Source organism: Thermobia domestica, chromosome 10 (assembly GCF_964235325.1).
Source record: "Thermobia domestica chromosome 10, izTheDome1.hap1.1, whole genome shotgun sequence".
Taxonomy (NCBI): Eukaryota; Metazoa; Arthropoda; class Insecta; order Zygentoma; family Lepismatidae; genus Thermobia; species Thermobia domestica.
Genome location: NC_137463.1, coordinates 89,185,047 through 89,209,136, shown reverse-complemented (window position 1 = coordinate 89,209,136; position 24,090 = coordinate 89,185,047). Strand labels below are relative to the sequence as shown.

The window sequence follows — 24,090 nt, the reverse complement described above, 5'->3', positions numbered from 1 at the left end:
AGGATAATATTTATTGTTGCGTGTGTGACACAAGAACCTCACTACCTGTACGAATGAATACCTGTTATGGACGAACGTGTTAGAAGCTGCGGACAATGAGCCAGGTACGAGTACGAGGAAACTTAACGGTGAAATACATGTTAGTCACATGATTGGTTGGCGTGCGTTACAAGAAAATTTCTTGTACTCATACGACCTGCAATGGGTCAAGAACTGACAAAAGCGGATTTCCAGCCACGTGAAGCATTCTGCCAGTGGTTCATTCAATAGATCACTACTGTCATGCTGTTTCAGGCATCAGTGCTGTTCACTAACGAGGCCACGTTTTGAAGGGATGGTTTCGTCAAAATGCATAACACACAAGGGGGTAGATGCACATCCTTATGGTACTGTTGTTATATCAACACCAATTTGAACTCCATGTAGTGTGCGGTATTGTCCATGATCAACTGATCGGCCCATACATGCTACTCGAAGACTGAATGAAGCACAGTACTTGACCTTCCTGCAGTTTACACTACCCAAATTACTGGAAAATGTACCCCTACTGATTCGCCGCAACATGTGGTACATGCATGTGGCTTCCGCGCACTTCAGTGTGAATATCCGCTGGTAGTTGAACAATAACCTCCCAAGACGTTGGATCGGGTGTGGTGGTTCGGTGCATTGTCCTGCCCGGTCTCCGGACCTGAATCCACTTTATTGTTATATGGGGAAGACAATGGAGAGTTAAAAGTGTGGTGTATGCTACTCCTATCAACGATGTCAACGACTTGGAACAGCGTATCCCTAACGCCTAGGTGCAATGTTCACCATGACCCGTACCACCCATGATGGACTGTTCGCCAATCGATGATCTGACCTTGTCATGCATGCATTGCTGTTTATGACAGACAATTTGAACGTCTCCTGTGATATGCTTCTCCTAACGAATGTACGTTTGTGTTCTGCATGCCGATATTTACCACTTCGAACGTACTATTTTCACGCTTTCGGCCCTCGCTAACTCTGTCAATATGCCAAATATATTATATGATTATGTAACTTTTTTTTTTTTTTTTTTTTTTGCTTGTCTCGGTGTCAGAAATAACCTCCCATCGTGTGTTACATTAATTAAGTTACATATAGGAAGAAGGAAGAATAATCAGTGATATTCTTGAAGTTTAAGGAAAACTTGATCATCTCGCTTTGAGTTCAGAACTTGATATTCTCAATTATAACTAAGACATATCCTCCATTATCGCTATTGAGTCTTCTAAATTATAAGGCATTGTTTGAGGACATCGTAACAATGAATATTAGTTGAAGAAGTTTGAAACAAACGAGACTGGTCATCCTTTTTAAAAAAAAAAAAAAAGTAATACAAGGATCAGTCATAAATCTTGCAGTATTCTGGTACACGGCTTATTTGTGCTGCACTTCGGTGAAAGGAGGTTAACATTCAAAGCATAGTCCTCGTGTTGAACCATCTTAGTCGCCTTCCTGTTAGTTCCACGATTCTGTGTTGAAACCACGCCGTTTCTTTAAGAAGTAAAGAAGTGAATCACTACTGTTTCTTCCTCCTGCTGGTGGGGAAGCATTGTGATTGGAGAAATTGTGCCATGGACCGAAACATGTAGTAATCCAAAGAGGCAAGATGTGCTGGGTGTGATATCAATTCAACACCGTTAAGTTTCTGATGTTTTGTTGCATTTTTTGAGGTGAGTGATATTTTTCATTATCCTGTTACAGCTGGGCGCGCTTTCGTTCACCAACACAGGATATTTTTGGTGTAGTTCAGCATATCCGCTTCAACAGTTCGGAATAAAGATAGTCATTGATGGTACAACTACTAGGAACAAACTCGGAGTGAATTACCCTCTTGTAAATTAGTTAAATAAGAAAAGAGGACTGCTGACATCAAGAAATGTATGGTTGTACGTTCGTAAACTATATATTAAGACTGGTATGGAGCGTTGCGCTCTACGGGTCAGAGACGTGGACATTGAGAGAAGCTGAAATATCCAAGCTGGAAGCATTTGAAACGTGGTGTTGGCGCAGAATGGTGCGCATATCATGGACCGAACGGAAAAGAAATGAAGACGCACTAAAGGAAGCTAATGAAGGATGGCAGATTATGAAGATAATAGGAAAAAGAAGAAACAGCATGTTTGGCCATCTTATTCGGCACTCCGATTGGGTCTCCGTGTAGGTAGAGAGGAAGGCAGAAGGAAAACCACGGATAGAATATCTAGATGCGGTTACGAAGGAGAATCTTATCAAATTGTAAAACAACTCTCCCAAGGGAGATAGAGAAAAGTTTTAAAATTTTCATGTTGCACACCAATCTGTGGTTGAGGTGAACGAGTAGTAGTTCCACCGCACACAGAGCATGGCTTTGCTCGAAACGGCCCTGTTTGATGATTGGTTCTGGAAGTTTAGTCTTTCTCTCAATCACTGGTTTTTTTTTGCACATTCGAATTTTGGAAAAAAGCACACTTTTCTTCGCATATAACAATCCAGGAAACGGATATCGCGTGCATTCTGTAACAGTTGTCGGCAAATATCCTCTCCCTTCTGGGCTTGAACTGGGGTTAACTCATGTGACACAGTGCGGCAGCTTCTGATTGTTTTGTCGATCATCGTGTGCTGGTGGGTGGATTTTCCTCAATGGCGTGTCGTATGATCTCATAATCTTACTCTGAGGCGACCAGACTTTGGCTGATCGACATTTTTACAACCTGCACGAAATTTCTGGATCCAACGAGTTGCTGTGCTGTGCTTCCCCTTTCGCATAACAAATGTTTTGGGTTGATTCTAAGTGTTATGTCCAAGTTAGAACCGATACAGTAACAATTCACGTATCAGACGGAGTGGCAGCCACATTACCTCGTGGGCCAGCTTGACCTTGTACTTGCGGTCGATCAAAGCTTATACACGCTTCTGCTGTTTGGGCTGTGGAAATATTGCAAGACTTATTACTCATCCTTGTAAATAAATAAAAAGTCAATATAATGATTCTTCGAAAATTTTGAAGATGTTTTAAGATATGTTTCAAGTGACCAAAGTGTTACGTTAATGTTTATACTGAAGGAATCAATCAGTAATATTAATATTGTTTTGTGTAATCCACTCAACGATTTCTGTATACATCGCTGTAGGGGTTTTTGAAGTTAGTCAATGAATGAGGAAGCTGTATTTTTGAAACTTGTAATTGCGTAATGTTTTACTGTTTGTAAATAACCATTCAGGCGCCGTGCCTCGTTCATAATGCTGTTTTTCTCTTCCAGTCTTCACTTGTTAACTTCGTTAGCACCTTCCTCTTGGCGTTAGATCGGAGAGGATGTCTTTCAACGTTTTCTATTGACATTGTGAGGTTGATAGAAGAGTGTCTATCGTTAGTTGCGTACGAACAGAAGTTCAAATTCTCTTTAACATTTTGAAGGAAATATGAAGGACGAAGACATACTTGGCTTTTATTCTATCTATCTAATATATATGGATATTAAAATTTGAATACTAGTAGTACAAAATACCTTGACAGTGCGAGTGAGTGGCTGATTCTTCTAAAGTTCGATTTTCGATCATGACCGAACACTTACGTTGTTTGAATAAGTTAGTAGTATTTTACGTAAGTTAATTGTAAATACCCTTCCTTTATAGAAATGACTTCTTGGATGTGGTCAGGGTATTGATATTGTTAGGATTTAGGATTTGGATTTCTGGGCTTTCGGCATCTAAGGCCATTTAGCCCTTCACGATTTGAGGGATGACGTCCCTCGGCGAACACACAATCCGGGGAAAGGGAAGGAATAAAGGATTGGGAAAGGAAGGAAGCGGCCTGGGACCTATAAGTTAGGTACCACCCCGGCATTTGCCTGGTGTGAATGAGGAAAACCCAGGAAAACCTCATTCAGGGTGGCTGGCCTGAAAAAGCTGTTACACTTTTTCGACCGAGTGACCCCACCGGGAATCGAACCCGGGACCGCTCGCACCGAAGGCGAGAGCGTTAGCGACTACGCTACGTGGGGCCACGGTATTGATATTGTTACTGAGAGCAAATATTAGGACGCAATTCATTACTACAGTTATCGCCGAATATTCGCAGCAAAAGACACACACACCATCTTGTGTAAAAGTGGGGAAGATAATCCATTGATACAGGAACGTCTCGAAAAGTATTATTAAAGTTCCAATAAAACGATGAACATATCCACGTAAGACAGTGACGATGCCAGCTTTAATTTTTTTGGGGGGGCAGCTGTTTTTTGTATACCGAAATAATAGATTTTGTATTACTTGGCCTACATTACAACAGGTGTCTGCGGGAAACGCCCTTCTAAAAAATTGGAATGTTTTTTTTTTTAATTCAAAAATAAATGCCAGATGCGTCAATACATTTATCCCACTGGGAGATTTGACGATAAATTACAGTCTTGTAGGAGGAGTTGGGTCGCTGACAAATCCACAACCTCACCCACTCTTGCACTTCCTCATCCGACTGAAACTGTTGTCGACGAATGTCTTCCTTCGGGTCGCCAAAAATGACAAGGAGAAAGATCTGGGGTGTACATAGCATGTTGAAGTGTTTCCCCGTCAAAGCTCCCTCTGAGGCGTATCCCTAACCAGATTGGCAGTATAGGAATGGACCTTATCATGCAAAAGGATGATTGCGTCCGACATCACTCCAAGGCGCTTTTACTTTAGCACGTCTCAGTTTATGCAAAGAGTCTTCATATGACTTTACCGGAACTTGTGTGAACAGATTTGGATTTCTTTGGCTGGGGAGAATTGGGGTTTTTCCATTGTCCGCTTTGCCATTTGCTCTTGGTCTCAAAATTGTGGCACCACGTTTCATCCACTGTGACGATACGGGACAGGAACGCATACTCTTCTTCGTGGTACTGCTGCAGATGAATCAGATATGAAGCCATTCTTTCAATCGTTTGCCTCTCTGTCAGTTGATGTGGAACCTACTTCGCGCAAATTTTGCAGAACTGAAGGTGTTCTTTGATAATGTAATGCACGGAGCTATGGCTAATTCCGACCTGAACACGAATTTCTTACTGTGTGATTCGTCGGTTTTCCTGGATAAAACCATCAATCCGCGCAATCACATCAGGGGTAATGGCTCGATGGGCCTGTTCCTGGACACGAATTGTCTTTGCTCTGTGAAAATCAGTATTGAAACCGGAAGTAGTAGATTTCAACCCTTACTGTTTTGGTGCTGTTGCGGATTGTGATAGTATGTTCTCTTGAACCCCGGGATCGTTTGCAGAAAATAGCTTGAGTTATCTAATACCATTTATTTCTACTGCGATAAATGTTGAAACTGGAAGTGGTTCGAATAGAGTGTTAATGGAGATGGAAGCTATTCTTGGAACAGTGAATCAATCGCAGAAAACATCTCGATATCCCTTACCGTTTTTGCTCTATGGAAGTAAGTATTGAAACCGGAAGTAGTAGAAAATTTCAACCACATCTTTTTTGGTAGTGTCTTCGGGATTGCCGCGGTACATGAATCTTTTGCAAAAAAAATCTCGCTTTATTATAGTTTTTATTCTATGTCGATAAACGGGACCGGAAACGACTAATTTGAACCACTTCTGGTGTGAATAGAAAGTTAAGAGGCGAGATCGAACCTCTTCTAGGGACACTAAATAAATTGCAAAACCCACATCTCGATAGCTCTTGCCGTTTTTATTCTGGTACATGTCGATGGACCTACGGACGAAGCCATTCTGTAAGACTTTTGACATTTATGGGTAGCATAGTCTGGAAGTCTAAAAGTGGGAGTGATCTTAACGAGAAACTTTAAGTCAATGCACAATCATGTGTCTTATTTTCCTGTCTTTTACATGTTATACTAGGCAAACTGAGTTGATTTAGTTTTAAATGGTTTCGTAGAATCGGGAGTAGTTCAACGATGTTTCATTCTCAAATTTTAGGTATGAGTTTTCGTGGTAATCAAGAGTGACATGAACATGATAAGCTTCAGACTCTCCCGGCCCCTACATTTTATTTAATTCAGACACCAGGAATGTGTTTTCGTGATTCAGTTCTGTCCGAAGGCGGTTTCTGTCTTACCATGACGTAACAAGAGCCACTTAGGAAGCATAGTAAGTTTTAGGGGTCAATTTTATTTTCCCTGTGGTTTGAAACCGTATGTAACAAAAAAAAAAAAAAAAAAAAAAAAAAAAAAAAAATTAAGGTATTGGAGTTAGAGGAATCGAGTAGATATTTGGATTAAGAGCACGATATGCACAAGAATTAAGCAGTTATAACTTTCTCACACAGACAGTCACTCATAAAATATTCTGTATTCCAAATTCATGGCATGAGACCTTATGTAAAACTTGGGAGGCTTGGAAAATGCTTGAAATAAGTGCCAAGTGGGCTTTGACAAACATCATGTGTGTGTGGGTTTTCTCGATGTTCTCCCGTTTCCTCCCACTTTCATCATTCCACCGTAATCATCCATCTCATCATCACAGTCTTCCTTAGCTTTAGTGTGTAGTTGTGGGACGTTAAATTTAAAAAAAATGACGTAAAATGTTCACCCAAATTTCTAGTCTAAAATAAAAAGCTTAGAAACTATTATTAGTTTATTTCATAGCATTTTGTAAATGCGACCTGGCTTACTTATTTTTGATTTTGTTTGATTGTCCTTAAGTTGTGCACTGCAGTTAAAAAAAACTGGGGATGAGCAAATGAGTCGGAGTCTTACTTCATTATGAATAACTCGTTAAGAAAATACAAAGAACAACAAGAATTGGTTCGGAGTAGTTCATTTAACTGGTAGTGAAGTTGATTTGTTATCTAGAATCAAAGTTCTAAGGTCAGATTACAGAAGTACATATGATGCTTTGTTTTAGCTGGTACTTTAGCAATACAAGTTGGATTCATAATAGTGTATTACGTAAATGTGAAAATGTGTAAGTATGCTTTTACCTCCCTTTTCGACCCCTTGAATGTTTTTGTAATAGGCCGCGTGCATGTCAAGATGAGACACAATTGTTTGGTTCTTATCATTTGTGCAAAGGAGTGGATTGATAATATAAACCATGCACATGATCATTGTCAAAACAATCCAAGAGACAATATTGGAATATAATAGGGATTTTATCTGAAGGAAACATTTATTTTGATATGATCTCTAATTTATTTTGTGCGCGTCTTATAGTCACATGAAATTTTGGTTTTACACACATCTTTAAGCTGACAATATTGAAATGTGTCGAAACATAATAAACATTTCAATTTTAAAAAAATGCAAAAATATATTTACTTAGTGATGTAACATTTGAATGAGGGATCTTATCACTCCTATTGCACACACTCTTATACTAGAAAGACAAGTATCACTTGTGAGATGCAGCAGAGGGTATTCAAAATATTCTGTCATATTCGCATCATTAGAAGTTGATCCACTGTACGAAATATATTTTTCTATGTAACTTCCCATTTCCTAAATAGAATTGATTTTTTTTAAACCATCCGATAGGGAATTTATTGTGTTATATGCAAATATTACTCAACTTGTTTAATCGTGTCGTTCGTCGAAAACAGACTATAATGTCTTTTAACTAACAGGAATTCATTTTCTTTAATTGCGGTGTTTATTGTGTTGTATTATTTTTGTGTTGTCACAAAAGTAAAATGTAAACCACATACACAAAAACTAGAATTGTGAAAATAGGAAACCAGCATATACTTTTTAATGCTAGAAAGTTGTCTAGACAGTTAGGAAGGAAGTTGTCTTCCGTGATGTTAGGATTGTAGAGAAGTTCAAGGCTATCTTCAGAGTAATATTTGTAATAATGTTATTTTTCATATATTTTAACCTATAAGCATTTTTCTGTTTGTCTTTTTATTATGTGGAAATCATTATTAGCAGGAATTGCAGTGTGCATTGTGCCATCGATTCGCTGTAGAATCAATATGTGTTTAAAGAGCTGTAATTGTGTTTAAAGGACTGTAATTCTAAACATTTAAAACAAGTAAAATTTCCTTACTGAAAACCTGTTGTCTCAAAAGATATGACACACAGTTAGATTATTCATGACCCCCTTAGTTTCAGTAATAATAAATAAAGGTAGAGAAGTGCAAGATGGATCCACACTTGTTGAGGCTGTTAGCAGATTGTCAATTTTTTTTAGAACATTCGTGGTATTCTCGTTTTTCTTATGGAAAGTTAGTTCAATTAAATAAAATAGTTCTTCAGATTTCCATACCACGGTATAGTACTTGTAAGTACGGAAAGTCTTGTAGAATAGCTATGTGTGTATGTCCATCTGTCGATAGATACTAGAGTAAAAATGGTAGGTAAAAGATAGCGAGATAAAAAAAAAAAGTAGATTCAGCGTTCCAAGAGTGGATTCGTCTCCTCTAACTCATTCAGACCGGAAGTCGTAGGAATAGACCATTTCGAGTTTTTACGTTCGTCGCCGTAGAATATACATGGTGATGGATAGCGAGAAGCGGCTTACTGCAAATGATTCAGCGTCCCCAGGAAATCAGTCCTTGTCTCTGTACCAAGACATAAAGTAGTAGAAGTCCACTACAATTAGTGATGAGCGCAAGAGTCTTGGTGTTGCAGTTTTTGCAAGTCTTCCAAGGCCAGGACCAGGAATCCCGATGCTAGACCAAGACCATACCTGCAAGACCAAGACCAAGACTCTTGCGCAAGAGTCTTGTACAAGTACCGGTGCTACTTGAATTTTTTTATAGAATGTAAAAAAGAAGGAAAAAATCATTCCATCTCTTACTTGAATTTCTTGGCTTCAGTAAAAATGCCGCTGGAGTGAATGTGTTCCCAGTAGTTTAAAAAATATGCAATCCGTGTGAATCCATCTGTCCCTGTAGCATATAGCAATAGTATGTCGTTTTCTGTGGTTATTACTCGTTTTCAAGCCACACAGGTGTCATCTTGCATCATGTGAGCTTTTTTGGCGGACAGACAACGTGTGCGTCGGTTTTCTCGGCGTTTTTCCCTTTCCTTCTACTTTCTCCATTCCACCATTTCAATCGTTTCTCATCATCACCGTCTCCTTTAGCCTTGGTTCATAAACGTGGGATGTTAAACTAGATACTTCATTTCATTTCAGAGCATGTTAGTGGTATTCCCAAAACTAAAGAGAAATGTAGTATTGAACATCGGTAATTTCGCATACCATTAATGCCGACTCTACATCCGTTGGAAATTTTTAATGTGTGCTCATAAAATAAATATCGAAAATAACATTTTCATGACATTGACAAAAACTTAGTGCATGTGACCGCAAGTTTGATTTCATGAGCGGATGATTATATGTTGAGTAATTGTTTATCAATATAACTTTTAGCCTCCTTAGATATACGGCACGTCGAGGATTGAGCGATATAACATTATACTACAACAATAAATCTATATTATAAAATTGAAAGTGATTATATTTATGACTCCTAATCTCTTGAACCACCCAACCGATCTCAATCAAATTCTCAACATAGAAGTAGTTCAGGCTTGGAACGATTTTTATCATTTTACTTCGACGGTGCAACGTAGGGGAGGGGAAGGGGAGATATATTTAAAAAATAAAAATAAAAGTGACTGTCTTTGGGACTTCATCACTCTTAAACCAGCCGATCGATCTCAATAAAATTTTTAACATAGATGAGGTTCGGGGTTGGGGTGTCTTTTCATACCATTTTGGCGGTAGAGCTTAGGGGGGGGGATGTACAAAATTAATAAAACTTAGTAACTCTTGAACCACCCGACCGATTAGATAACATTTTCAAAATAGATGAGGTTTGAACCTGAGATGGTTTCTGTCATATCACTTTGACGGTGCAGCTTAGGGGAGGGTGAGGGGAGAGATATATAAAAATGAACGACTGAATGAATTCGATAATGTCGAATCCATAGTTTTCGAGGTCCCTGAGTTAATACTGACACTTCCGACACCGTTTACAACGAAATTCAGCTCCCGTAACTTGGAGGGGGGATATACATAAAAACGATAAAAAAAAAAATACCAAATATTAGTGTCGAATCCATAGTTTTCGGGGTCGCTAAGATGAACAGTGATACCGGGTGTCCGAGAATTATCTATACAACTTTACGACGTTATATTGAAAGAAGTTAATGTGATATTTACATACGGTTTTTCGCATTCAATACAGAAAGTCTTAGTTTTTTACCTGTTTAGTACACCTCTATGTGGGCACTATGTAACAAGCAAAGTCAGTACGTCTGGGTTTGTCGGTTGGCAATAAGGCCTGAAGGAGTTGCACCTTGTAGGCGTGCAGCTTCAGTCGTTTATGAAGAACATCATGAACCGTAGCCCTGGGCATATTCAATTCTCTCGCCGCTTTGCGAACAGATTTTGTTGGACTACGCACAAAGGCCTGTTTCACTCTTTCCACATCTTCCTGACTGGTACTTGGTCTCCCAGCTCCTTTCTGGTGCAGAACACTTCACGTTTCCATGAATTGTTTATACCAAGCTTTAATTGTAGCTCTGGTTGGAGGATCACGTGCATACTTGGTCCTTACATTCCGCTGCATCTGAGTCTCCGACTTCGTTTCTATGAACCAGGCAACACACTGTGCTTTTTCTTGTGGTGTCCACATCTTCATTTATTGTTTGCAAACCTGTAAAAGACAAAAGAAGAACCTGTAAGACTTTCTGCATTGAATGCACAAAACCGTCTGTAAAAGAAAAAATACTTTAAGACTTTCTGCATTGAATGCAACAAACCGCATGTAAATATCACCATAACTTCTTTAAATATAACGTCGTAAAGTTGTATAGATAATTCTCGGACACCCTGTACTTCTGATCCCGTTTAAATGCAAATTCAGAACGCGACTTGGGGAGGTGGAGGGAGCAGATATATATATAAATTATCAAAAATGATCATTATCAATGTCTAATCCATGGTTTCCGATGTCATTGAGATGAACAGTGACACTTCCGATGCCGTGCCTCGCAACATGGGGGAGGAGATAAATTTATTGAAAATGACTGATATTTATCAGTGCCAATTTATAGTTTTCGGGGTCTCTGAGATAACCGGTGGCACTTCTGAATGTTCTTATGCCTTTTAAATCCAAATTCAGACCCGCAACTTAGGGAGGAGGAGGGGAGATAAATATATAAATCATTGGAAACGACTAATATCAGAGGACGCTTTAGTAATAGTAAAAAGTGACTGACTAACGAAACATATTATTATTTTTTTAATTTAACCTAACGAAGTGGGTAATTGATGCTTGTAATCCATATTCACAAGTGAAACTGATTTTCTCCAGTTATTTCAAATAACTTGGATTTTGATGCCGCTATTTTGTATTTCTAATATAGATCAAAAGTATTTATTTCAATTGAGTTTACACAAAAGACATAGACAATTGAGTCGTTTTCAGTTTAGTATTATTCTAAAATATTATGAGCTTTGGTTACAATAATTATTATTTTAATTTTTTCTCTCTTTTTTTGGTCAATATTGCTAAACATATCGTTATCATCAGCAGCATATTACCTATTCTGCCTTTATTGGCAGGTTACTTGTTGCAACTGAAAAGCTTCGATGTACGATGGTCCTCAGCTAGTCTCTTCGTCTTGACGTAAGCAATTTTCTGTTTTAATACATTCCTTCAACTACAGTCTCCTTTGCTCCCCCCTCTCTTTCCTTTCACCATACCCTCTAGCACGTCGCTCATGATACAGTTTCTCCTCAGCCAATATCCCACCCATTTTTACTTCCTCCTCTTGACAATATCTAAAATTCTTCTTTTTCTCCTACTGCTAATATTTCCAACACCTCATTCGTTTTCTCTTCAACACAGGTAATTCTCTTCTTTTTTCTCCATGCCCACATTTCGAAAGCCTGCAATATTTTTCATCGCTTTTGCGTAATGTCCATGTTTATGCCCCATAGAGTACATATTGGAATCAGTAAAACAAAATCTCAATATTTACTTAGAAGTTTGTTCAATACAAGCATTAGCTAATCGTGGTTGATAAAAAAAATCTGACGCTTTTAGAGTGTAAAAATAATTTTGCAATTCATGGTATTTTAATAGTCTGTGGCGTCTTGATTTTCTTTCATGCGTCTAAGGGGTAGCCTCCCCAGTTTGGTAACAAATGAAGTGTTGGATCTGTTAAAAAATATAAAAATGATTACGAAACGTTGTGATTTGTCTTATAAGTAGTGAAGTGTGGGCACCCATTAAAAAAAAAATAAAGGTCATCACCTATGTTGTACACTTTCATCATACGTACAGGAAGGTAAACTATATTCGAAACGTAAAAGTACATTGCATTTCCGTTACAATTGGCGCATTGTAGAATTGATTATCCCTTATATCCGGAGTAAGATTTAACTATGAAAGGCATAAGATTTCTTAAAAGCAAGACTTGCAGCAAGACTCTTGCAAGCAAGAGCAAAACCAAGTCCAAGACTGGGTGTGCAAGACCAAGACCAAGACCAAGGGTTCCAGTGCAAGACCACCCAGGTCTTGGTCTTGCATTTGCTCATCACTAAGTACAACTTCCGGGTTCAGTATTGGTCTCCATAGAACGAAAATGGTGAGGAGTAGAAAGAAATAGGTTTTTGATAGATTCAGCATTCCAAGAGGAAGCTCCATCTCAGTTTTTGTTTTGTGGGTTCCTATATATATTATTGGAAGTACTAAATGTCTGCTCTCGATGAATCCTTTGCGTTCAAGCTTCAGAAAATTACCTGAAACTATTGATTTTGCAAAACTCATTGCTAGCTTCTCACTTTAGGTAGTGTATATTTACAACGAAGGGGGAGGGGTGCACGTTCACCTTTTCACCCCTTAAATCCGGCCCTATATATATCCCTTAGCCCTATATATCCCTTTGCCCTATACATAATGTAGTAAATGTTGGGAGGTGATTTCTGTTCCCGAGATAAAACGAAATGTAGAGACCAACCTGCGTGTAGAAATTCCTCGGAGCTATGATCATCCAAAAATTTTCGGGAAAATGCAAAAACAGCAATACTGGAGAACAAAATGTCGGATCAAAATCGGACAAAAGGGAATGTCCATTATTTTTAGTCGTAAAGTCCCTTGGTGTACAATGGATGTAATGCAGTGACGGTGCAAGGGTGACTCCCAAAGAAACTGGAGTATTCCTTCTAGTAGTTTATCAAATGTTGAATGAGGAAAGTGAACAACAATCAAGTACAAGATCTCAACAATCAAAATAATAGTACATCGTTCAAATTAGAACACTTAGAATTCGAAAGAAAGAGATACACATACATGATTGATCTACTTTGTCTCAGCACAGAATAAACTCTCGGAAGATGAATATAAATGAAACGAAGTCCTTAACGTATCACAGTTATATCTTCTAGGCTAATGGCAACGGATGCTAAATGAAGGGCTTCCTGTCCAAGTTGCGAGTGTGTGAAAATTAAAGAAAATAACTTTGATCCAGATAAGGTTTAAAATGACTGTATAGGACAGTCAGGCGACAAAGATCATATATGATGAACGAGAGTACAATGGATTCTTCACATAACAGTGATTCCCACAAATTATGTAAATCTAATTTGGGCGAAAGTAAGCTGCATTGAAAGGTTTCCTCCTCGTAATACATAATGCCATGGAAAATAATAATTCCGAGCACAGAAGCAATGAAACTCGAGGAAACACAAACTGTTGCGTATGTTGCACAATGATACAAAGAAATATAGTTTCAAACTATCCTGTTTCGTACAAAGTAGGATAACTGTGAAGTACTCATAGGTACCTTTATAGTACAGTATTTGTGGAGTGCAGTATGTGTACACGAGACAGCTGTGAAGAATAACAGTTCACAGTCTGATATTGTGGACTGTTGACCGCATTGCAAAGATGACATCGGCAAAGCAAATTTTTCCTGTGTGGTCAAACACACCTGAAATTTCGGAGATACCTGCCACAGCTATATTAACTCGAGCAATAAATTCTTCGGCTGTCATGACTGGTGTTGCATATAAAAGCCGTTTCGTACCCCCCCCCCGAAAAAAAAAGAAATCAAGGGGCTTGAGGTAGGGTGAAGGAGGTGGTCATGACACAGGTCCTCTCCCAATCCAACGATCTGGGAATGTTTCATTTAGGAAGGTCTGCATATTCCTGTCAAAATGTGCAGGTGCATTGTTATGCTGGGATCACTTCTGCTGTCTTATGTTCAAGGGCACATGTTCTTACTATTTTGGGACATCATCACGTAAAAATAAGATACGTACTCCCACACAGTCGGGTCGGTAATATATTTATATAGATCTTACCACAAAATTATCCACTACCGCACCGCACGCTCACACTAAATCTCTGCTGCTGATCGTTCACTAGAGTTGCATGTGGATTTTTACGCCCTAAACATGACTACTGTTAGTTTCAGGACGGTTTCTCATCATTCCCACTACGTTGTCTTCAGATCCACATGGTGCGATTTCCTCCGATTTCACGTAGGGGAAGAGCTCCTTCTTTGCTAAGCGGTTGGCGTACGCGCCTTTGGCGTGGAAGACCCGGGTTCGATTCCCGGATGGAGCTCATGTGGTTCGGATTCCACGTTAATCAATAGGTTCCGTCTCATATAGCCTCGCTGCTGAAAGAGATGTTTCACTAATGAAATCAACTCAACTTCACGTAGGTAAAATTGAAGAGACCCTATCTCTTGAAAGCGAATATGGAGGCGTGGAAAGAATACACGGGAAGTTACTATCCTTTGAGGGCGACGTCACGATGTAAATGCCTGGGCTCTGGGCTGTTTCTCCTTGGTCTGTCCTTAATGAGGTGCATATCTGCCAGCTAATGGGCAGGATAACTTGCAACTGTGCAGGCACGTATAGATTAATAGAATGAATTTTGCTTAAACACCAAGTCTACACTTTTACATAACCGTGAATACCTGGACACAACCCTCTACCGTTGAACGCAATACTTCTATGCTATTGTACAGCAACCCCATACGTAACACCAGAGCATCGAGCTATGTATATAACTCACAAGTTGCGTAGATGCCTACTGCAACAAAGCGAAAGTAATTGACGCCATTCCACAACAAAACTGCAAGACAGCCTTTTGCGAGCCACTCGCAATTGGCATACAAGGGACGATAGTTCCGCAGTGTACAACCAAAGCATCATGCCCTTAGTGAAAGTACTATGAGCTGCGCACGTGCTGCTACATGTACGCAAATGTGCCACACTATCTTTCCTCCTGTAGGTATTCCATCCAGCTCCAAGGTACATCAGAAGGTTGAAGAAAGATTTTTCCCTCATTTTTTGGATGTAATTCCCACGAGCTTTCTTCTAGAAAATTTATCCAGCAGTGACAAAATCAACATGTAAGTGGGCTACACTAGAACGCTATTTTGGTATATTCACAATAACAATATAGTTTTTCGTAGCCCAGGGGTAAGGGGCTCTTTGTCAGCTCCAAGGGAAGGGGAAAAATCCCCTTAAAAGTTTCCTGGAAGAAGAATCACCTAACGGATAAATCAAGTGTACTATCCCAGCGCATTTCTTTTTATCGTTATGCAACGTGTACATCTCGTGTTTCGTCCATTCTTGTTGTTTCTGTGCACAGAAGTATCATATTCCATGGAATTACATATTACATATTAAAAAAAAAAAGTGATTGTACTCTTTACCTATTCTCTGCCAATAGCAACTATATGAATGCATAATATAAATCTGGTATACAGAAGAATATTTTAAAAAAATAGTTATAATGTGATGTTTCGCAGCCCACCTTTTATAAGGGCGCACTGTATCCTTCACAGGATCTTTGCCAACAGCCACTGTATGAAATTACTATTCTGAACTGGTATACAGAAGAACAAATAAAACGACTGATCCATGATGTGATGTTCCGCAGGGCGTTCTATGCGCAGGCTTACTGTACCCTTCACGGGTTCTTTATCAATAGTAACAGTATATATTCATTGAACAGAACTGTACTATACAGAAGAATAAATAAAACCGTTTATCTTTGATGTGGTTTCGCAAGGGCGCCTTATGTAAAGAGCGCATTGTACTTTATCACGGGTTCTTTAACAATAACAACTGTAAGAATTTATTTAAAAAAAAAAAAACTTTTATTTATAATGTGATGTTTCGGAGGGCACACCGGAACACATGCCCCGGTGGGCCAGCACGGGCCTGCCAGCATTAAATTTGGCACATGCAATTTGATAATAGTGCTATCATATTCTTATTTCAGGACTATGTAATGGGCAGAGTCGGATTTAAATTTGATGAGGCCCTAAGCTATTGAAGGTAATGGGGCCCTTTGTATGTCTAATTACGTAACCAGTCCGTGCAGAACGTAGGAACCCTATATACAGAAATAAACAAAAGAGTAATATTTTAGGAAGCACGTTACCACAAGGGGCCCCATTTACTTACCTCACAGGAACCTACACAACACAAATTACTGTTGCTAAGTGTAAGTTTTATTTTATTTTATTTATTTATTTTTAAATCTTTCAGTATATTTTGAAATTGCATATCCAGTTCTCTTTTCTTTAATCCTTTAGGGTTCCCAACAGAGTGGAGTCCTAAGCTATAGCTTTTTAGCTGATACGCAAATCCGGCACTGGCATTGGGAGCCTAGTTAAAGGCATAGCACGGATTAATGGCCTCACTATATTATATTGTCATTAAACTTGAGCACTTCGGAAAATTGAAAAATATAGTTGATTGATTGAAGATTAGCGTCCCTTTTCAGATCCGAGGGCAAGAGACGTACACTTACGGTGTGAGGTGGAATCTGAACCACCGTAATGTATTATTATTTGAAGGCTCTCCAACTGGGAATCAGACCCCGGACCCCATGCACCAAAGGCGAGGCCGCCAGAAAATAGACCAGCGAGGAAGCGGAGAGGGCTTAAAACCTAGGAACTCTGCGGCCTGTGTGTTGAAGACCACTGTATGAGATAATTACGCTTAATGCTCATAAGAGTTTTCATCGATTCTCAGAATATTTTGAATATGTGTTCAAATGTTGGAAGTAGCAGAAACAATATTTTTGTAGTAGCTATAACATATTTGATTATACTTCGTGTCCAGTTAATTTGTAAACTCAAATTATCACTGCATTCTTCTTTGCGTTCCTTTATTCTCGTTTCTAAGAAATTAGGGTGCTAGTACGTTTTCTCTTCAGCTCAAATACCGAGCGAGCGAATTTGTTGAATCGATTGCTTTTATGTATGAACGAATTGGAATTGCGTGGAAATGTTTGTGTGTCCTTGTGATGCTAATACTTGTAAGGATACCTCTTGTTGCTTGCATTCTCTTCTGTGTTCATTGGCTCGGCAAGCGTATATTTCGAATTGTTCACAGCCTGAATGGAATATATATGATTCTGAAATGGCCCCTTGGTGCTGAACCAAGTGCCGTACCGCATGATTACATAATGAAAGCACGTGCTTTACATGAATAATGATTCTACTATTAACGCATTTGAAGAGTGTGTCGCATTGTGTGGTTAGAATAAGTGTGTCCGTCCTATGTATTCTATATTATGTTTCATTGATACATATTCGAAATTAGTTAAAAGATAACATTTGTTAGAAATGGAGTGGTATGTGAAGTTTCTAGATAGCGTCTTTCAAATTGAGGTTCGAGGACCACAAGTGGTCGTTCAGGTTTGCCCTTATGGCCCTCTTAGATTGAATATTAGTAAATAAATAAAATTCAGGTGATCTCAGTTGTAATTGAGAATTTCAACAGTAGATGTACAATTTTACAATTTAAAAGGTAAAGATCATACAAGTTTTATTAGCTTATACACTATTATTGGATTAACATTAATAGACAAAAAACGTATCCACTAAGAAATTCAGTATCAACTGAAAGCACGGGATTGGTATTATTATTCAGTCCAGCCTCTTTTTATTTTTAAATTCTGTCGAAGAATTTTAAACTTAAGAGCCTGCCTTACTAAAAATAATACAAAATATACCATTTTTCTTCTGCTTGTTTATTCATCAGTGAAAGGAGATAATGAAATGCAAGTCACCACAATCATAGATAATGCTATTCTACAACAGAAAATATGAACCTGAAGAACGTTCAGTGTTGCAATCCATAGAAATTACAGTGTTGCCATAAAAACAATTTCCCTAAAATCTAAGTTAAGACAAAGAGTAGAGGAATGAACTCAACTGCATTTGATTACGTATCATGTTGTTTTGGTTTCTTGTGAGCTACTTTTTAATTAACATTATTATTTAGTTTTAATAACTCCATGTTAAAACTATGTTGTTTATTACAAACTAAATACAACTATTATTTAAAAAGTAGTTCACAGGAAACCAAAACAATATGATACGTAACCAAATGCAGTTGAGTTTGTTCCTCTACTCGCTGCCTTAACTTAGATTTTAGGGAAATTGTTTTTCTGGCAACACTGTAATTTCTATGGATTACAACACTGAACGTTCTTCAGGTTCATATTTTCTGTTGTAGAATAGCATTATCTATGATTGTGGTGACTTGCATTTCATTATCTCCTTTCACTGATGAATAAACAAGCAGAAGAAAAATGGTATATTTTGTACTATTTTTAGTAAGGCAGGCTCTTAAAATATACAGGGTGGGCACAAAATCGATTTTCCCAATATGTGAAGAAATATAATAATAATAATAATAATAATAATAATAATAATAATAAAGCTAGGTGACTTGACAATCTTTAATGTGCTTACATACTGTTGAAACTGTCTCTCACTATGTCCATTGCACAAGGTATATCTTTTCAGCACTTCATGACACAACCGAGGATTCACATCCAGTCTTCCGAATGATTGCTCTATTAGCTGTTTCAACTGATTCAAATCTTTCGGTTGCCTCATCTTTGACAATATCCCATATGGAGAAATCGGATAGTGTGAAATCAGATGATCGGGGTGCTATCAACCACGATCAATCCATTCATCGGAATGCTAGCCCAAGAAATTCCTCATAACAGCACCAAAGTGGGGCGATGTACCATCGTGTTGCCACGTAAATTGAATGTTTTCGTAATGTAAAAACATTCGAATTGGAACGTACTAAGTGTATGGCACAGAACAAAAGATTATTTGACACTATGTGCCTTATGCAGACTGGTTCTGACGCATGATTAGTGTCATACTAAAGAGTTCTACTAACATGTTTCCTGCAGTGATCGGACATTTAGTATGAAGCTAATAATACGTCAAAACGACTCTGCATGAGGCCCTAAACTTCATATCAAAACTAAAAATAGAATTCTTAACAAAGTTACATTTGCTATTTATATGATATTACGTAAAACATTATTTTTCATTTACTTTTCTGTAATTTTTTTCTTATTTTGAAAATATTCTTTTAAATATCTAATGAAGAACCTGATTTTGTACTATCTCACAAACATGGCTTACTCCTACGTAAAATAGAAATAAATTCACTGATTTTCTTATCTTTTTTCTTACGAGAAAAAATGTGTATACATGCTGCAAACTATTCAGATCATTTATTCCATTATTGTGAAGAAAAGAATTGACTGGTTTAAACCAAAATAATAATAATAATAATAATAATAATAATAATAATAATAATAATAATAATAAATAATATTATAATAAAATTTACAAGCAAAAATTTACAAATCTCGTGAACTTCATGGTAACGTTTTCACTATTTCAAACAATCTAGATCTTTTCTCATGCATTACGAATTCAGAAACATAAATGTGAGTGATAAATCAAAAGTCTTTTCTGAATATGTACACTACCCCCGAAAAGTTTCCGAACAAACACGAAATAAAGAAATTTTCAAAATGTAACCAAAGAATGCCTTACAATTTGCTCACAAATGAAAGGTGAAACATTTTAGAATCCGTCGGGAGAAAAGGTTTTGGCCTATTGTGGATGAATTAAGAAAAATAAACTTAAATATGGCGCCGTTGTGATCGTGCATTACGTACGCGTGCGATACAAAACGGCCATTACATTGCAAATTGAAGGTCGAACACACAATAAATGCCTCATAGGTGTCTCTCAAGCTGCTCTGTCCACTTCTCTCTCAGATCTCACTGTTGGGAGTTGTCTATTGCACGCTAGTTCTGTGTGTGTGTGTGTTGAAGTGAGGTGTAAAGTTTTCCCTATTAGTCAGCATAATGCCCCGTACGAAAAGGGAATTGGGCATTGAAACGAGAGCAAAAATAGTTACTTTACGAGGAGAAGGCTATACAATACGGGAAATAGCCGCAAAGTGAAAATACCCCATACTGCAGTGTATGATACCTTAAAACGATTTGCTGAAACAGGAGAAAATCGCTCTCGAGCAAGATCTGGAAGGCCTAGAGCTACTACTGCAAGGGAGGACAAGTACATTATAGTGACAAGCAAACACGACAGGTTGAAAACAGTGCCCCAAATACAAGCTGAAGTGAACGAAACTCGCGAAAAGCCGATCAGCTATGAAACTGTCCGGACGCGGTTAGTTAATGCGGGACTAATCGGTCATGTGGCAACTAGGAAACCGCTCTTGTGCCCTTAAAACAAAAAGAAGATTGCTGTAGGCAAGAAAATTTGCAAGCTGGGGGCCAGAGCAGTGGAAGAAGTGCTTATTTACTGACGAATCAAAGTTTGAGCTCTTCAGTCACAGACGCAGGGTTTTTGTGCGTCGCTCCAAGGGCGAAAGACTGCTTCCGTCGTGTATTTTGCCAACGGTAAAGCACGGGGGTGGTTCTGTGATGGTGTGGGGTTGTTTTGGTAACAATCAAGTGGGGGATTTAGTGCAAATACAGGGTGCAATGCAGAAAGAACAGTACCATCAGATTTTGATCAGACACGCAGTGCCATCTGGGAAGAGGCTCATTGGTCATGGTTTCATCATGCAGCAAGACAATGACCCAAAACACACATCCCGACTTTGTAGAGGGTATTTGTCAGCAAAAGAGCATCAGGGAGATCTCAAGAATATGGTGTGGCCCCCACAATCACCGGATTGTAATCCAATTGAGTTACTGTGGGATGAGCTTGATAGGGCAGTTCGAAAGATGCGTCCCTCTAGCGAGAAACACTTATTTGAGTGTTTTCGCAAAGCGTGGATAGGAATCAAGCACGAAACCCTACAGAAACTAATACGGCGAATGCCCAAAGTCTGTAAAGCACGTGTAGGCTACTTTGATGAATCAAAGGTTTAAATTTTTGACAAAACAATGGTCCATTTCTGTTAAATTTCTGTATTTTCCTCTCAAATATATATTGTAGGTATCAGATAAAAATAAATTCCATTGATATGTCTTTGTTTTTTCTCGAATACACGTAAAGTATACATAAACCTACTTTGTACGGAAACTTTTCGGGGGTAGTGTATATGCGTGAATCGTTCAGTACTGTACTTTTGACTCAGTAAACTAACTTGGATTAAATTACTCCTTGTGTACTCTTTAGTCTTTTGAAATTGTACCTTATTTTAATACTGTGTAGTTCATTTGTACATGATTTCATTTGTGCAGTGGTTTATATTTTTGTAAAATATTCGCAAGTATGCAAAATCAGTGTTTCTATCAAGTGTCCGTCGTGGATGAGTCTGTAGACTCGTCTTGGTAATCAAGAGGTTCTGCATTCGAGTCCAGATATAGGATAGTCTCTCTCAGGCGCAAACCGAATGGTGGTTCGGATCCCATTTTAAGCTGTAGGTTCCGTCCTTCATATCCCCATTGTTGTATATGGACTAAGGCCAAACAAGCATATTTCTATCCATATGTAGTTTAAATAAGTAAAACCAATCTATTTAAACAAAAAAAGATGTAGTTTAAACTTTAAAAACAGGTTTACTGTTCATATATATATATATATATATATATATATATATGGCTTTGTAACAACGTCGTCTTGGTCAAAGGAGCAGGATATGACACTAATTTTCCCTTCCATTTTATCTTTAAATTATTATTTTTGAGCGATCTTTTAGAATTCAGATAGTTGAAATATTTGTATGTGTTGAATATCGAAGTGTATGCATATTTTGTACTTGTTTGTCAATATTTGTTTTTGAACAAATTAACTTTTTTCCCGTACGTACAATTATGAATTGCATAATATTTGTATAATCATAATTGGTAAGATTATCGGAGCAATAATCTTATTTTTTTAAAAAATCAGATAGTAGTCCTATTTCAGGAATTTTTACATTATTGTGTAATTCTTTATGCATATAATATTTAGAACATTCTCTGCAGCGCCATTTTCATCACAACACACTGCAATACTCCTCACAGTCACTGTTTTGGGTTAACGAGATGAGCTTCGTGAGTTTACACTTAAATGCTGAATGCGAGATATGGCGGATATGTTGAAACAGTTGTCAAGGCAGTGATTCTTCATCGTGCGTGCACCTTTAGATGAGTCGAAGAGCAAAAAACCGGCTGTGCTTCCGGCCTAGTCTGGCAGTCACCTCGAGAGTTTCTTGTCCAGGTGGTTAGCTGGATGCAAGATGCAGGTAACAAGACACTGACACGAGCTCGCTGTTACTGTATTTTGCTGGAACTACTCTTTCATGGTACAATTACAGTTGTTGAAGGGCTATAGTGATTCTCTGTTGTTTGGGAATCAGCTAATGACGTGATGCCCTATTATCATTAATTAACATTTTGATAGAAGTTGTAAGGGGCGCGGTGGCTCAGTGGTAGAGCGTTCAGCTCCGGTGCTTTGGGTCCCTGGTTCGATCCGAGCTCGCGTCCTGCGGATTTTGTGGTAGACAAACCGTGCTCGTGGGTTTTCTCGGGGTACTCCCGTTTCCTCCCACTTTCTTCCAGGATTTTATTTATTTCTCATTATCACCGTCTCCTTTAGCCTAACCGGCATAATCGTGGGTGGTAAGACTAAGATTTCATTTCATTTTCATTTTGATAGAAGTTGCGGACGCCTGGTGAATCTTGCAGTTACGTGGTTGTGTAATTTTTATTCATGTTGTGTTGTTCGTGTACACGTAACTTGTCAATGATAATAATAATGTTAATCGTAAATAGAGTAATAGCAAAAAGTTCAAGTATTGGTTTATGAACATTTTTGTTGAAAACAGTGAAAGAATCAGGTACATTTCGCCAGTCTCCTACCTTGGAATTTCGAAACAAAACCTATGTCAATTTTGTACACAGTTTGCGGCATAGAAATCGTTACACAAATTCTAAGTCCAAATTAATAACAAACTGTTGCCCCGTTTTCTTATGCATCCAGAAATACTTGTCTCAATCGATTATTTGCTTCTAGTATTCAATCCAACTCCTCCACCTCTCCTTGTCTAAAGCAGTGTCTGTGACGTAGTACACTCTTTTCATTTAGCTGAAAAAGAAGCAGGAATCAAGTTTACAACGTTATAGCTTTAAAACAGTCTTTCCCATTCGTTTGTTCTGAAATATTTTAAAGCCTAAATTAAAAAAAAAAAAAATGACAATGTACCCAGAGCTTCATAAAGACCTTTAGTTTCATTCTTTCCATTCTTTAAAGACTGCAAGCTAGTAAGATGCTTCCTAAGAAATCTAGAGAAATTGTCAATAACAGCAGTAGGTTTTGTGCTTCCTAAAGTCTGTAATGCACCCACAGAGCTCTAAAATATCTACTGACAGAAATTAGTATTATTCAATGATTCATTTCATTTCTTTTCAGTAATTACAAGCCAATGTTCCAGGGGCGTCATTTGGGCAGGACAGGAGGGTGTAATTCCTCCTCCCTTGAGCTTCATAAATACATATTGTTTGATCAAATGTATAGTAATACACTAATAAAACAGTGAAACTCTTATGTCGGCATTAATCTCTCCCCCCCCCCCTCCAAATAAAATCTAGAAGACACTGCTTTTAGCAAAAAACCTATAGAGTTACAGTAGCACATTGCTAGAGAGCTTACATTTGATTTCAAGAGTCGAAGGTTTGATCTCAAGCTATATGAGTTCCTGGGCGACATTGAGAGAGAGAATCAACTATGGAGACAGAGAGGGATGATTTATATACACAGATTTAGAATTGGGGAAAAATGATCGGACAGCACTGGTATTATGACAAATTGTGATTTTGTGAAACATAAGAAGGGAAGGTTTCGAACTGCAAGGATCACATTAGGCACTTGTC

General features: G+C 38.2%; 1 protein-coding gene and 1 non-coding gene across 3 annotated transcripts in view; one reads left to right on the top strand and one right to left on the bottom strand.

The window, feature by feature from the left end:
* The window catches only part of LOC145662542 (serine/threonine-protein kinase SIK3-like), a 252,894-nt gene that overhangs the window by 17,698 nt on the left and 211,106 nt on the right, over nt 1-24,090 (top strand). The window lies entirely within an intron of this gene.
* On the bottom strand, nt 3,938-4,012 carry TRNAR-UCG (transfer RNA arginine (anticodon UCG)). Its single transcript has one exon. It is a non-coding gene; the product is annotated as a tRNA-Arg (tRNA).